The 15790-nt window shown below is 38.5% G+C and overlaps 1 protein-coding gene across 1 annotated transcript in view; it reads right to left on the bottom strand.

Annotated features, from left to right (window-relative positions):
• The window catches only part of LOC124405541, a 176443-nt gene that overhangs the window by 119450 nt on the left and 41203 nt on the right, over positions 1–15790 (bottom strand). The window contains exon 2 of the mRNA XM_046880529.1: positions 14034–14120. The gene's annotated coding sequence lies outside the window, so the exon portion shown is untranslated. The remainder of the gene's footprint in view (positions 1–14033; positions 14121–15790) is intronic.

Genomic DNA, 15790 nt, shown 5'->3' on the forward strand with positions numbered 1-15790 from the left:
ATTAGCGATACGTATTGCTAGTTTGATCGTTAACGGTAGAATGTTTCTTACAATAATAATAACAGTTGGTATAGTAACCCAGTAATTCATATTTTTATGACATTCTTTTATTTAAATATATAGGGTGATGATTAAATATTGTAGTCGTTACATAAACAAACACTTAATTATAAATTGAACATAAAATAATGTATAAATTAATATGCAACGTACGTAAGTGGGTGACTGCGATGCGAGAGAAAGTGAAATCCTATCCGTACAAAGTTGACGATTTTTCATCTCTCTCTTGCCGATTCTGTATGCCGTACATACACGTACACTAGGTACCTACGTTAGTTGAAAATAAACCGCAGTCCACGCGAATGCGGGCGCAAAAGCTGTTTAATGTTGTACAAGCTGAGTATTATTGCGGGAATTAAGAAGTCTGTAGGAGAGTCGGCGACCGCAGATACCGGAGTAGCGAAAACCGCAAAGTCCGCAAACTTGCGGTCGCCGGAGGCCTGCAGTCGCGGGGGTTGAAACAGGCGGCGGTAATTCACGTTTCGCCAACTTTAATCTGATCCGCGATATTCTACGTGCCAATTCAAGTTTTTACGGACCCACCAGAAGGCCGACTGGAAATGAACTTACACTGACGGTTGAGTTTGATTGACACGTCACCCACCCACTTAACTATTTCATCTTCGTATGCGAACGTTGCACCATCGATGATGCCCATTGCATTTGCATGACCGCGACCCGATTCAACGCATAGTTTAAACTCGTTCGAATCTTTTAATTTTTAAGCCGCAATTCATAGTAAAAAGGCTGATAGAAATTGAAAATTTTCAACAATTAGTGAAGGGGCGGGCAAAATGGAGTACCTACCCTTAAAATTTTATAAAGAAATCTAGTTTTTCAAAATGGTTTTTAAATAGTAAAAAATGACTTCTATACATTATTGAGCATTATTTTGAATATTAAGAAGAAAAAAAAAAAATAGAAAACTAATTATTTCCTCAAGTACCCCGTTTTGCCCCCCCCCCCCCTCCCCCCCTATAGAAAACGCGAGGTTTGCGAACTTAGCTTTTCAACTTTTACCCTATGCGTATATTTAAACGTTAACACCTTTGAAATAAACTTGACAGCTGCATGGCGATGAGGGAAATTTTTTTTACCGCCGAAGTAAATACTTGCACGAGAATTTTCTAAGAGAGAAGAAAATAATGCGATTCAGGGGTGGGAAATTTTTCGGAATCTTTTTCTCTTTTTCGCGTAGGGATTCCAGACGGTAGAAGTGGCTTTTAAAGTGATAAACCTCTGAATATAACAACAAATTTTAACAAAATTACAGTACTTTTAACATATATTTATACATATATTATATATATATATTTACTAACGACGGACTATGATTATCAATATAGGAGAAACGGGAAGAGGTTTCAGTGTCAAGTACACGTATATACGTACATTCTATTCAAGTTAATAATTCAGTCTTATTCGCGGAATTACTTGACGTTTCCAGGCTTTCCCTTCTCGTAATAACCACCCTTTAACCTTTTGAATCACACATTATTGCGCCGAGTCAAGTTTTATAAAAAAATAATATTCTATGCTTTTTGGGGTCGATTATTACGAATCTGGGATTGAATTTCAAAAATTAAAGATGGCGGATGCAAAATGGCGGACGAAAAATTAAAATTCGGGCTCGCCGATTAGATGCTCCAGACTGAATTTTTAACATCTGATTTCAGATTCGCGATGAGTGACCCCAAAAAGTGAAAGTTTAAGTAGAGGGTTAACTTTATCGGAAATGAATGATTCCTTCAATTTTCAACATTTTATCAAAACGGATATAAAATAGGTGGTAAGAATGCTTACCACTATGACTGAAAGGGTTAACACACCGAGAGAGATGAATGATCGATCTTTATTTTCATCGGAGTGTGAATTCGAAGGGTAACCTTGATCATGCCCATGCAAGAAGCGAAATCGGGGGTGCATAATAAAGGAAGAAGGGCGAGGGGGTTCTATATGAAATTGGGACAAAGTTATAATATAGTTGTATAAATAACTGGCGGCTCTCGCGCTAGACAGTGTGAGATATTGCGAGAGGCAGGTATAGAAGAGGTACGAGGCGAGAAATAGGAAGGAGGCGAGCGAAGGAGCGTATAACGAGAGTAATGAGGCCTGGCAAAATGCGGAGTGGCAGGTGAGGCGGGGTATTTAAAATGACGACGGAGGTCAAAGGGGAAACAAAGGAGGGCTGCGCTGCCGCGGCATACTCTCCATCTTGAACAATAAGATTAGAGGCAAACTCGAAACTCCTCCTCGAATGAAAATTCGGCTTGACGCTCTTTCAATTACAACCTCAGTAAAAGCACTTACGATCAATTAACGCTTCCAGAATCCCGTCGGATCCGATGAGAAAATACGATGAATTTTTTTCACTGCGACGGGATTACTTTTTCACACCCGGACTACTTTGCAGCAGCTACGACGAAAAAATTAAACAAAAAAAAGCAAAAAAAAAAAAAAAAAAACGATAAAAGGAAAGAAAGGAAGTATGACTGAAAAAAAACGCGTTTGAAAAAGGCGCGATCAGAAATTTACGTCGATTCGGCACGGCTCGCGACTTATTGAGCATTGAGGAGGAAAATCGTGTTATCAGGTCGACGGAGACTCGATATTTCACGTTCGTTGCAATTGACAGTTTCGTGTAATGCGACACGTTTTGCAAATTCTTGGATATGTTGGTTTCATTTTTATGCAAAATATTAATCCATAACTTTGAGCAATGTGAAGGTCGATCCTCAAGATTATACGAAATAATTTAATCTGATTTGGATGAAAACAATCTTCATTAAAATCAAAGAAATCCTTCGTTTCTTCTATACATATAGGAAGTATGCATGGTGGATAGTTTGATGAAATTAAAGGAATACGATTTCGATAAAATTCTTTCGCCTTTAACTCATTGTCAGCCAAAGGAATTACGTTACTATACATATACCATAAATACCATTGTATATACGTGACAGAATTTCATAAAATCAATAGTAAAATTCTCCTCACCTCAAATAAGTCTCGACATTCGAATAGGCATGTAATAAAAAAATGACTAACAACGAATGGTTTTGTTCCTTGTCTGCAAACGTATGCAACAAAATAAAGAGGTTCAATAATCGTGTACGAATACAAAAAATGTCCAATAATCATCACATTTCAAGTTATAATCGCGTATTCATATACAATATAATTCGAAATGAAACATCGTCGTAAAGAGAATTGCGATAGGGGCGGCTTTTATTCAACAAACGTTTTGTTTTTACTGCAACTCCTGGGGGTGGTGGTGGTGGTGGTGCGCGGGGGGCGTTAATCGTGGCGTAAAAAGGTGGGGTGGATTAAATTCATCTGAAATCTCGCGCGTGTTCCATCCCCCTCCCCCTCCCCCTCCCCCTCGATTTCGTTGTTACGCCAGCTCTTCTCGTACTTTTACTTCTGCAGAAAACGAGCCGCCGCCGCCGCCGCCTCCACCGCCTCCGCGCTTCTCTGTGTGTTCACCCTGGGTTTTTATACCTACGGCAAGCAAGTTCGCAGAAACAGTGATATCGACCCAACGACTCGACGCAGTCAGGCTCCACCTCCGGTATAACGTTCTACTATTCCTGCGTTCAGCCACCTTAGCGCAGGGATGTATTTTCCTCTCCTCTTCTCTTCTCTATATCGTTGTTACAAAACGTAAACTCTCCGTTTGCACGATTATTTTTTCATCCGTTCCGTTTTTTCTTCCAGTTGCATCTCAATTTTATTTTCACCTTTCGTTCGTTTCTTCTATTTTTGTTGCAAGATTCGTTACAACCATGATTACACGTTCCGAGATTTCTTTTGCACCCCCTGGCGATCTGCGTGTATGGTAGCTACGTGTTACATGTATACACACATGATACATCATCGTATTCGACGTTCAATTACTCTCGATAACTCTTCTTGATTCCCATTTAGATTTACCCTCATTTATCGGTTGGTTGGAGAGCTTGAAATAATATTGCAGAAACTTAAAATATTCCTTTTACGCGATTTATTAGAACTGTGTCTTATTTTGCTAAGAGTTGATCGAATTTTTTCACCGCTGATTTAATCGCAAAAATTAATTTTAATAACTTCATTTCGAATACCTAATCCAAGTTCTCGAATGAAAAATTAATTTTTACTCGATTCGTTGTGGAACAAACATTTCATACGTACTAAAACTACATTGGAAACCTAAAGACCAAATTAATTACTCTAATTATTCAAGTGATTATTGGTATCAGTCTGTCGGTTGATTAAAAGTAATATTTCATCGATACGATACCATTAGAAATGTATATAAGAAAGTTTGTAATGAATTCGCTGTGTTCAAATAAAATTCGGACGAATCGCAAATACCGTAGTGGATAGTGGAATATCAAGTGAAAAGTAGACTGTATTCAGTGTTTCGAGAACTTTTCCCAGCGCCGTGGAATAAGTTTTAAAAATCAAGCAATCCTCGCGTGTATACGTATAATTATGCAAATTATATCTCTGCTGTATGATATAAAAAACACTTAGCAATTATCGAAATTCGAAAAAACACAAACCTCTTCAAATGCCTCTGAGAATCTGCAAAATGTTGTCATTCAAGAACATAGCTCGGAACATTCACTTCCAGCGGAAACTTCAAAACGCCACGCATATCGGCCACGAGAAAAGATTTGAAACTTTGTAGTCGGATGGGTATGTGGTAAAGATACCGTGAAAGTTTTATTCACCGCAATATATCATAACGTATGTAGGTATCTATACATGAACAAATAGATGCGGCGTAAAGATCTGTGAGGAGCGCTGGAAGTTTATATCGAAGCGATTCGTTGCAAAAGTGAGTTTTGGCAAGTTCAATAAATGCATACATACGTCATTAGAGGCCATTTATTAATTATGTAAGGACGATTTTAGCCATTTTTAACCCCCCCCTCCCCCCTCCCTCCCCCCGGACCCTTACGTAATTAACGAATGGCCGCTTATACCACAGATAAATATTTTCGCCACGAATCTCTCAAGTCCAGTATAAATATAGTGATGGAGAATTGTAGGAAAAGCGAGAATCACGGAAAATGAGACTCGCCGCAGGCTTATTCAAATTGTCTAAATAATGGTGAATTGCAAGGGTATTTGGGGTTTAATACGACAGCGTTATTGCCATGGTGGAGCCGCAGCATTTATCACGCATTCTTGAGATGTCCGCACACGTTATAGTCGTAACAAGAATTACTCCTGCATGTATACAGCCACGCCTGGTAGAAAATTCCTGCATATTTTGTTCTCTGTTGTTTTTCTCTCCCTTCTTAGCCCTCGTCTTCTTTTTCTTATTTTTAGTCTCCGTCTTTGCTACTTGTGAGGGAAATTTTTGTGGAAAAGAAGAAAATTGTATACATTAAAGGAAAATATATATATATATATATATATATATATATAAGGAGTTCGCAAACTGAGTAAGGCGAGATATGTGTGTGCGTATAACGTTGATATAAACACGTTTGAATAAAAGTAAAAGAAAGTTTTTGCATAATGTGTAATTACAAAAATTCCCATCGCCCAGGTATAAAAGGTAAATCTAACATAACTGCAGAAAAGAGACGGTAAAAATTCGAAACGGAAAATCCTATGAATGTAGAAAAGGCATGCGAATACAGTGTGTATAAAGACGTTTCGGCGAAGGAATATGCGAAAATATTCAAAAACGCAGGCGGAAGTACGTCGTAACTAAAATATACTCTGACTTGGTTTGCAGATAACGGAAACCGCCATGACTGGCGCCGAGCCATAATAATAATGAAACTAGAAAGTGCAAAAATGGGAAATAAAAGAACGAAAAATTTATTCTAGCTACAGATTGTTAAAGATTTAACTTTTTATGGGGTTGTATAAATGTCTTTAATTATAAAAAGGTAAGTAATTTTTACGTTGCACAGCATGGTTTTATAAAAACGCATAAAAAGAAAATAATATTAATAATAATAGTGTGTACCTTTACCATTATTACGACTTTATTTTTCTTTCTCTATTTATGTTTTACGTTATTTTTCAAAAATCCATTCCGGGTCAGAACTGTATAATAATCGCACAGTATTTTATCACCTTCGAAATACGTATGTACCATACTGTATGCAGACTGAATTTTCTGTTAAAATATTAGCTGAAACGTGGCAAAATATGTCGAGTTGACATTTGGAAAAATATTAATATACTTTATGGCTGTATTCGCGTGTAATTAATATTTGGAATAGTAATGATCCCATAAACTTTTCTTTATGAGCCCGCAGCTATATTCGTTTTAAAATTTATGTCTGGGTACGGATTTTCTGCACCTTACTCACCGCGGAGCTTTATTACTCAGGAATATTATGAATCTATTAATTAAGAGGTTTTTATCCGGCGTGGGTCGTCATGTATATAAACTGTATCAACAAGGATTTAAATCAGCAATAAAAACGATCCGAATTCCATGTTGTTTAACAATTTTTCACTCCCTTTAATGAATGCAGGTATAATTATACAATAAATAATGTTTACAATTATCTACTTTTTTTTTTACCGCGTCTTTGTTTTTTTCGAAATTTCGAACTGCGTTATGAATAAACAAATAGACACGGCAATTAACGCTATTTCGGCACAGAAATGCTCGTCCATTAAATTAAAACCAGCGTGGGAGAACTGGCCACATTTATATACCATACACAATTCTATTTACCTCGATAAATACATTTAGTGAAAGTACACACATCGGGTTGTTGTTGTCCCACGAGTCAGTCGTACGATGACATTTAGAGCGCAATTTTTTACCTCCATCTCTATCGCAGCCAGCCAGCTCCATTATCACGTACGATACAATTCGGTCTTCGTTTACTCGCATCGCCATACCCATACCCATAAAGTAGGTATTTAGACGAGGAATTAATTTCATGCAAACACTGGAAAAACGGCCTATAGTTACAATAAATTTTGTGCCAAAAAATTGAAAATGGTGCTCAAAATGGAAAAAATTGGCTCATCATGAGCCCAATTTTGAAATATTTAAAACATAAAATACAGTTTCTAAGAATTCTTTTAGAAATGTAAAAAAATGTCCTTTTCAAAATCATTTGAAATATATACAATATAATTGAGTAGTTGAATAAAAAAAGTGAAAAAATTCATGGTACTGTATCAGAATTGGAACAATTGCAGAAAAAACTTTTAACGAAATCAGAAATGGTGAGTATCAGACGTTGGTCGGGTTCCCATGGAATTCCCCGTTGATAAAAAACGAGAAAAAAAGTGATAAAAATTTTTCAATCACCATCGTTTTTGATCACGCTTGTAGCGGTTACCCGGAAGCTTGATGTTTAACGCTAGTGCACAACAACGGTCTGCAATCAGCCAGGCTTGATCTAATCCGCCCCGACCCGGCAGCTACTTGTTGGTTTAATTAATACAAATTGAACTTAGCGCCTAGTCCGCAAACTCCGTGCCGTTCACAGTGTATATAATACGGTATATTATTAACAGAACTGTCATTTATGTACCTACCTCGAGAGGAGGCTTCGTGTATAACGATTGTACGGATCCGTATATGGTTCATCCCCGCTAATGGTGCACCACTCGCACAAACTTTCTATTTAGGTGCGTATAATACTAATAACAAGCGCAACGAACCTGTTTTAATGGGCTACGCAGTACCGCCGTTGCCATGAGTATCATAATTAAAAGGAAAAAAAAAAAAAAAAAAAAAAACAATAAAAAAAAAACGACATATATTCTCTGTGGGATAAAACGAATATAACTAACAAAGTAAACAGACAGAATCTAGGCTGTCTAGACAAGTGTATATAGGTATATTATAGTCAGGCATATGTGAAGGCAAGATATTGCTCGCTTGCTAAGGAATACGAGAAGCGAAAATTTTTTACAAGAAGACGCGGTAGGACGTTGAAAAAGTAGCATTTATGTCATATTTATCAAATTATTCTTCCATCGCTTTGAAGTGAATAGAATAAGACGACGATGGCTTGCGCACGGATCTTCGTAACTTGGAAATCAGCAGAATAATTTTTATCAAGAAATAACTTTTCTCGCGGTGTTTGATGTCGTTGTTTATGTATTATATGTAGATATTCGAAGTAAGGAATTCAATGCAGGGAGGTAGAGTATATATGGGAAAGAAGTGAAAGAATTTAAAAAGTCGTTTGACTTTTTTCGAAACGACATTCAGCTTCGGGAATGATGTAATAAGAACTGGAATTGAACATTATTAATATCGAAGCAATGTTCTACAATTAAATATAAATAAATAAAAAGAAAGAGTTTCGATAAATTTGTTCACAATATAGTCGTCTGAATAAAACCGAGCCATCGTAGAGTGAAATCTAACGATGTTGCAAGATTTTCAACCATTTTATAGGGATTTGAAACGAAGCATCGGTACATCCGAGTTTTTATTTACACAATTCCGATATTTCCTATTTTTCTATTTATTTATAAACAGATCTTGGCAGTCGACGAGTACGACAATTTGATAAATAACAAACGTGCGATTATCTTGCATGTAACAAAATAAATGAAAACTATATCGACTATTGGTCAAGCAACATCCTCAAGTCACCGATTGAAACTTCCACGAGCAAATCGTTAAAAACTTAAGAAAAAAAAAAAAAAAAAAAATAATCAGACGACTAAAAGAAACGCCAGTATCTTGATAATGTCGAAAAATGCCAGTGCCTAGTCCGCGACGTTAATAACGTTTACGGAAATCCACTAGTTTTAAGTAATTAACTCATGGTCGTCAAGCCCAAAGTAGATCCAGGCCAATGAGCTGTTATAACACGCGTGAAACTGTGCCACCTTCTGATAAACCTGGACTAACTTACCGAAAAAAAGACACCGACTGTAAAAGTATCGGAAGACCTTTTCCTCTTTTCTATACGGACCTTCCCTAGACCTGAAGGATGGACGACACCGCGTCTGGAGTTAAGAATACAGTGTCAGTGTCACGCCATGACGATTTATTTAGCGAGCGACCGCGGCTGCAAAGAGATTTTTATCGCTAGCGTATATAGCGAAGATGTGGAATACGTGGAATACATTGCAGGAGCATTAGTTTCGCTCTGTTTTATCGTAATACGGGTCTGTGATAAGACTGGCATTAACAGCGTTAACTGGCACGAAATTCGCCCGGATTCGACCGGTTCGAGTCGTTCCTTGTCCTCCTCCTCTTCCTCCTCGTTCTCCTCCTTCTCAGACTAATTGTCTCGCCAAGCAATTAGCGACACGTGGAACAATCACCACTCCTGAGAATAATTTCGCCGCTAGTTTAACCGCGTGCACTCGTTTCGTTCGCGACATGAGACGAGCTGTTTATACCGCAGAAATAGTTACCGATATGCATCTAATCGTCAGGCACATCTTTCACTTCTCAGCTCGGTAAAATTTTGTCCGACATAAAAAATTATCGCCAAGTAAGAAAATCGATCGTTACGTGTGGGATGATTTTTTTTTTTTCTTTTAGTTTCTTTTTTCTTTTTCCTTTTACAGCTTTTAATTGCAGCCGGTTATTTCCTGCTAGTAAACCGGAGTACTTGTTGAAAGATTGGCAGATTTATTATTTATAACCTCGTTTATCACCTGTGAAACGCGCGTCGTGTGTATACTACCTTGTACCTTGTTTATTACTTATGCAGAGATCGTGAAAAATTTTACTACGTTTGTTTTACGCGTGGTGTACTATGAGTGTGCCTATCGTCCCTTCGATGGCGACCGCAATCTGACGACACGTCTTCCTACTGCTTCAACTTTATTATTTTAGCCAAGTGATTATCAAGTTTTCTGAATCAAACTGTTTTTTACGAATTTTATGTGTATTATTAGAAAAATTCTCTGTGTCATATTTGAAAAAATGTATAATTAGGAGTTTGAAGCCTTTTGAATATATATACATTGAATAAAAAATTGAAGTCAATCTAAAAATAACATTTACTGCGATTCTTTTCCTCGACGTAATAAACACCTAAACGGAAAAAGCTTTTCGAAGTAGCCAATCAGCTCGTTAGTTTCGATCTCCGTTGGAAATGATTTCCGTGTAAAATGACTTAATAAGCAGATAATGTAGGTACAGGCGAAGGTCCGTTCAACCTCGTCTGCACAGAGACCGAGGTAAAAAATAAATGCGAGGTAGAAATAGGTGCGATGTAGCTACCTAGACTACCTAGGCAAGGGGGCTAGAGTGCTAGACTGTCGGGCAAAGGCACTGCGAAATCCGGGAGCTGCGGTGCGGCTGTAGCCAAGCGGTGAAAGTCATCCCAGGAGAAGACACCGCACGGATGTCAGCGTCTCTCTGCACCAGCACCATGACGACGTCGTCGCGTAGCGTAGGAGGCAGCCACAGGATGCATGGAGAGATAACCAGAGTCTCTCGTCTCTCTGCGTGTATCCCCATAATCGTGTGGGCCTAGAGGCATGCATATGCATGTCGCATGTATGACTCGCGTATAAGGCCACGTTCGATGCCCCGAGTCTAATCATCGTTTTGCGAGAGTCGAGAGAGATTGCTGACGTGAAACGCCGACGAAGCGGACGAGGAGGAAGAGGCCAGTCAATGATCATCGGGATCCTGCGATTACTTTGTGCGTAGGAATTGTTTACGCATTTGTCCTGGACACTGGTCGACGATTTGAGTCGTTGAGTCAGATATAGTAGCAAGTATTTTAGCCACTTATTTTGTATTCATTTTTTGCATATTTATAGAGAACTTTTCAATATACTTCTTTGCGCTTTTTTGCTAAATGTGATTGTATACTAGCAAGTTTTCAATGCTTGAGGGTAACTGTTGAGATAGAATGTGAATTGTTATTGTTGGAAATAAATTGATTGAGAAAAATTGTGAATATTGAAGGGATAATTGATTTGCGAAAACGTTATTGCTCTACATATATACATGCTTTACATAAATTGTAGGTTTTTCGGGTCGCTGATTACTAATCTGAAATCAGACTTTAAAAATTCAGTATGGCGAATCCAATCAGCGAGTCCAAAAACTCCTGCATAGAGTTTTTTGACCAGATTCGATCTAATTTGAAATCTGAGTGATGTCGACAAGCATTGGAACAAATATAACGAACTATCGACTGTAGTCTGACAAGAAAAGTCCTATAAATTCTAGTTACTTATATAATAATAATGGGTACAAACAATTTGGATCGAGACCATGATCATCGGAATCCGTTAATTCGTTCTCGAGAACGTATCGTCTGACTGCAGCGCGTATTGCGCAGATATTATAAATGACCAAGTGTTAATACGAATGCGTCCAAGTACGACATATTGTGCAGGTGCTAAAAGGATAGAGGAAGTTGTTCACTAAGAGCACGTCTAAGAGCAGACGCGTGTATTGTAAAAGCTTCTATGTATCATACGGTAAACAAAGTATACTTCTCGTGCCATCTCGATGATTCACTAACGCTTAAGTGTGACGCAGTTACGAGTACTCGACGTGTATAATACCAACTGCGTCACGCCTAGTATAGCGGAGGACCGTATTCGTCGGAGCTCTTAAAATTGGCACGAGCTCACCTTGAATCACGTATACATATGCATATGCATGTACCAATAACGTATTTCAAACGTTGTTCATATTCATCATCGAGGTGCAAATGTACGCGCGTGTTCAGCGATCCAAGACTGATCGTCGCGACTGATTGCAGAACGGAAATAAAGAAGCAGAAGCGGAAGGAGAAAAGCAATATTCTCATACAGCTGCGGGCGGAGAAGATTGAGAAAAGCGTCTTCTTCTGGTACGGGTAGATCGATCGATCTTCGTGCGATATTTTGGCGACATTTGAAACCTGTGAAGCGCCAGTTACGAAGCTTTCATAATTTTCATCTCACGATTTTCAAACATCCACCAGCACGTCACGTTTCTCGGTTCTCATTCGCTGCCGTCGTAATCGGCTTCATTTCTTCCAACACGTGATACGAGGATTAAGCAACGAGAGCCGGGCTGCTCCGGATACCGGAACTGCCATAACCGAGTGTGAAATCGTCGTGGGTGGGCGGCTTAAACGCTCGAGGATGAACTCTTGACTAATCGTAACCACGACGTACCTTTTTACCTTTTATCACACCGTGACCATTAACGTCTCGCCTCCTCTTCTCAGCTGGACGAAGAAACAAACTCATCCCGCAAGTTAAAACGCATATAACACAACGTTATTGTAATCGCGACAAGACCCTCATGATATTCATTCTCACTCTTCCGGTCCGCTTTCCGCGGTTAATTCAAATGCGGAAGAGGAATGGATGATCGTCTTTTCATTGTCAGTTCGTGCTCCACGACTGCTCCGGCATCTTCAGCTTTCAAGGCACGCGAGAATGCCGGGAGAAAATGATAGACTTGAACGTGTAAACAATAGGCAAAGTCATCTGCATCTGATATGGCAGTCTGTTGACGTTGTTGTTCGCTCGGTAAAGAAGTTATTCTGCGTTAGAGGCGGTGACGGGGCTCAGGGTTTATAACAAACCGTTAAAAATTTATGCACAGAACTTTCTACACTGAATTGGAAGTTTTAATCGCATCCGGAACAGTAAATTCAGCATGCAGTTACTGTTCATTCAATTTCCAGGTACAATGAATTTACTCCACAATTCAGTAAATTCAAATGACTTTTTTCTCTTTTTTCTATAAATTTTAATGAAACCAAAAATTTATCGACTTTCTAAATTTAAAACCTGATTTTGTAAATTGACAAATATTTTTTACAGTAAATGTATAGCAAATTCATGATCACTTTTAACAGTGTATATCGTTGGTGATTGTTACAGACGTCGTGTACATTTCAGTGCCATTTGTTACACGTGAGTCCAGGTAGATGTCATATTATACCTACCTGTGTATACATATAGGTTCAGGGTGTGGTAGAACGGAGAGTTATTTTATCGAAGCGAATGGATTCGTCTACCCTTGTTGGCATAATTAGTAGATAATTATTAATCCGGCGAGCTCCCTTCAGTCAGCGCAAACATCAATTAGGCGAATATGTATGTGTGCAAAATATTTCCTTGCCACTCGAACTGCGCTGCGACCGCCTCATTATCGCTACACCTACTCGAATTAACGCCGTCATGCCGCAAATGATGACCCGGATATACGAGCGACAAGCCAGCTGTTTACGTATAAAATCCAATGTTGCGAATTGCGGGATTTAATGCGAATACGAATTTCACACATCACCGATGCTGTATCACGAAATTTTTGGCTCTCTTTGTACGATCTCGGTTTTCATTATCACGGAATTGTATAACATACTCATGTCGAAACAATAACGTGCAAAACGAGAGAACGAAATTCATCCGCCAGTTTTTTTTTTTTTTTTTTTTTTTCATAATAAATTTTGTTAAACTTGTGTCAACGATCGATTTACCACGTAAGTTTAAATTCGAGGAAATGATTGTTGAAATCTTTCACGTTCAATGGAGACTGTAGATTAGCATTTAAATGAGACATGCCTCTGCCTTTTGTTCGCATAGACTATACGCGTCATGTATTCCAGTTTCTTCTTGAGAGGATGCCGGTACGAAAGGCGATTAAATCGAAACAATTCGCAACTCTGGGACAGGTACAGTATTTCATCAGCAGCGTTTGAAATCGTAATTGAAATCAAAGTGTCTCGTTCCCTCCCTTTCCTGCAGCCTCCGTATTCCGAACAAACAAAGAGCGGATATCTCAAGATACAGCGATAAACCTCAAAGCTGTTCGTTTACTGAGCGAATTAACGATTCATCTGTGCCCAGGGTAATGATAATTGCGTTCAAAGTTTAAACGGAGAAACGCTGAGTTTAAGAAATTACGGAGAGAACAAATTCTACGAATTAATGAATAAATAAAACGACCGTATAAACAAGCTGAAATCACATTCACGAAAAGTAATACAAGATGGTCGTAATTTCGATCAATTTCCCTTTGTTAATTACTCTGATAATAAAATGTAGTCAAGACGAACCTAGCGAGGTTTCAATATCCGCCGGAAGAAGGTGACGTCGTGTCGTCAAGATGCCATAATTTCGTATCAGCTTCAGGGGTTGTCGGTCTGAAATTTGAAATAATTATGAAAAATTTAATACAAAATTGAAAATCCGGATTAAGAATGGAACAAAACCGACATTAAAATTACCACATTTTAATAGATATTCATTCATTTTTAACGTCGCGTAATTTCAAAATCCGAAAATACCGTATAATTCGTGAAAGAAGTTGAATAAAATTTTGAATCTCGAGCATAAAAATTCCTGAAAGAACCTAAGAATTTCCTTAGCCTTGCAGGATTTTCAACTCGCGACATTTTAAGCCGCGACGTTTTAAGTACGTAGTTTTAAAACAGTGAAAAAAAGAAAATCCGTTCGATGATAAATGATCTCTGATACACTTCGTGCAGTTTTGATTTACAATAAAAAAAAAATTGTGCAAAAATTTCAGATCCATTGATCTGCTCATTTATAGAATTTCGATTTTCACGTTTGAAACTGATGATTGAAAGTTTAGATAGAAATGATTGACGATTTGAACCCAATGACACCCCCAAAAATAATCTCCGCAAGGATTACTGCCCAAGCAATCTCGCGTCCTGCGCGCAGAGACTGCGGTAACAGCTGGTAATTAGAAGGAGAATCGTTCGTATTTACGGCCCGACTAACGCGGCGTACTTGAGTCTAGACTCGAAAAGGTCTCGGAAATATTTGCAATAAACCCAGCAGAGTGCAGTGTACCTCTAGAGTAATTTTCCAAGCCTACACGCATTTAGCGGGAAACAAAAGGGCCATTGTCTCGATCCAACCCCTGCTTGTCGCAGCGTCCGCGTTCCTACATCGCGGGTTGCGAAAGACGCGGAGCTCGAGCGGCCGATTCGACACGGATTTTATCACCGACTCCCAGTGAAAATGGAAAACAAGGTTACAGTTCGGGTGGGCGGGGCGAAACTTGCTTGGCGAAATAATTCGTCGCGCAAAGGAGTAAAAATGACAATGCGAAAATTTTATTTCCGGATAGGAAAAAGTCTTGGTTTTTTATACAGCGAATAAGATAATGGGTGAAAAAATTGTAGGTACAATGAAATGAAAACAAAAATAATAAAAATAAAAAAAAACACAGCAGGAGTTGCGGCGAAATTCTGTCTTGAGAGGATCAATAATTTTTAGGCTAAAAGGCGGGATTACTCGGCTTTAAAAGTCTCTGTGATCAAGATTTATACAGAGTGAAGATTAAGTATGGAAGCCCCCAAAAATCTCGCGGGGTTTGGTGAGAAAAAATCATCAGGGTTTCATTTTAAGTAATTTTGAACAAGGCATTCAAAATGACCTAAGATTAAACTTTGGTAATTGCGTTTTTTTTTTTTTTTTTTCACCGAACCCCGAGAGATTTCTATGGGTTTCCATACTTTTTCTTCACCCTGTATAATACGCTTTGAAAAGAATTTGCGGAATGAGAGCGAAGAGGAATCGAGGGTTGAAATTTTTACGAATCTAACCGCGATGTTTCTCGTTCGCTTTTGTAGTCAACAAACGGCGCGTGACGTAGCGAAATTGAAGAAGTAAAAAAAACACAAGATATCCGGGGTGAGCAGAGGCTGGAAAAGATGTAAGAATCATACGAAAGACTGGATTGGTATTCCGGAATGGATCCTCGTGAGTTTGCGAAGGATAATTAATAAAGTTATACCGGATCAGTCCGTCGAAGGGGTTAGCGCAAGGCGAAACAGGGCGA

This window comes from Diprion similis, chromosome 4, assembly GCF_021155765.1.
Source record: "Diprion similis isolate iyDipSimi1 chromosome 4, iyDipSimi1.1, whole genome shotgun sequence".
In the NCBI taxonomy this organism is placed as follows: domain Eukaryota; kingdom Metazoa; phylum Arthropoda; class Insecta; order Hymenoptera; family Diprionidae; genus Diprion; species Diprion similis.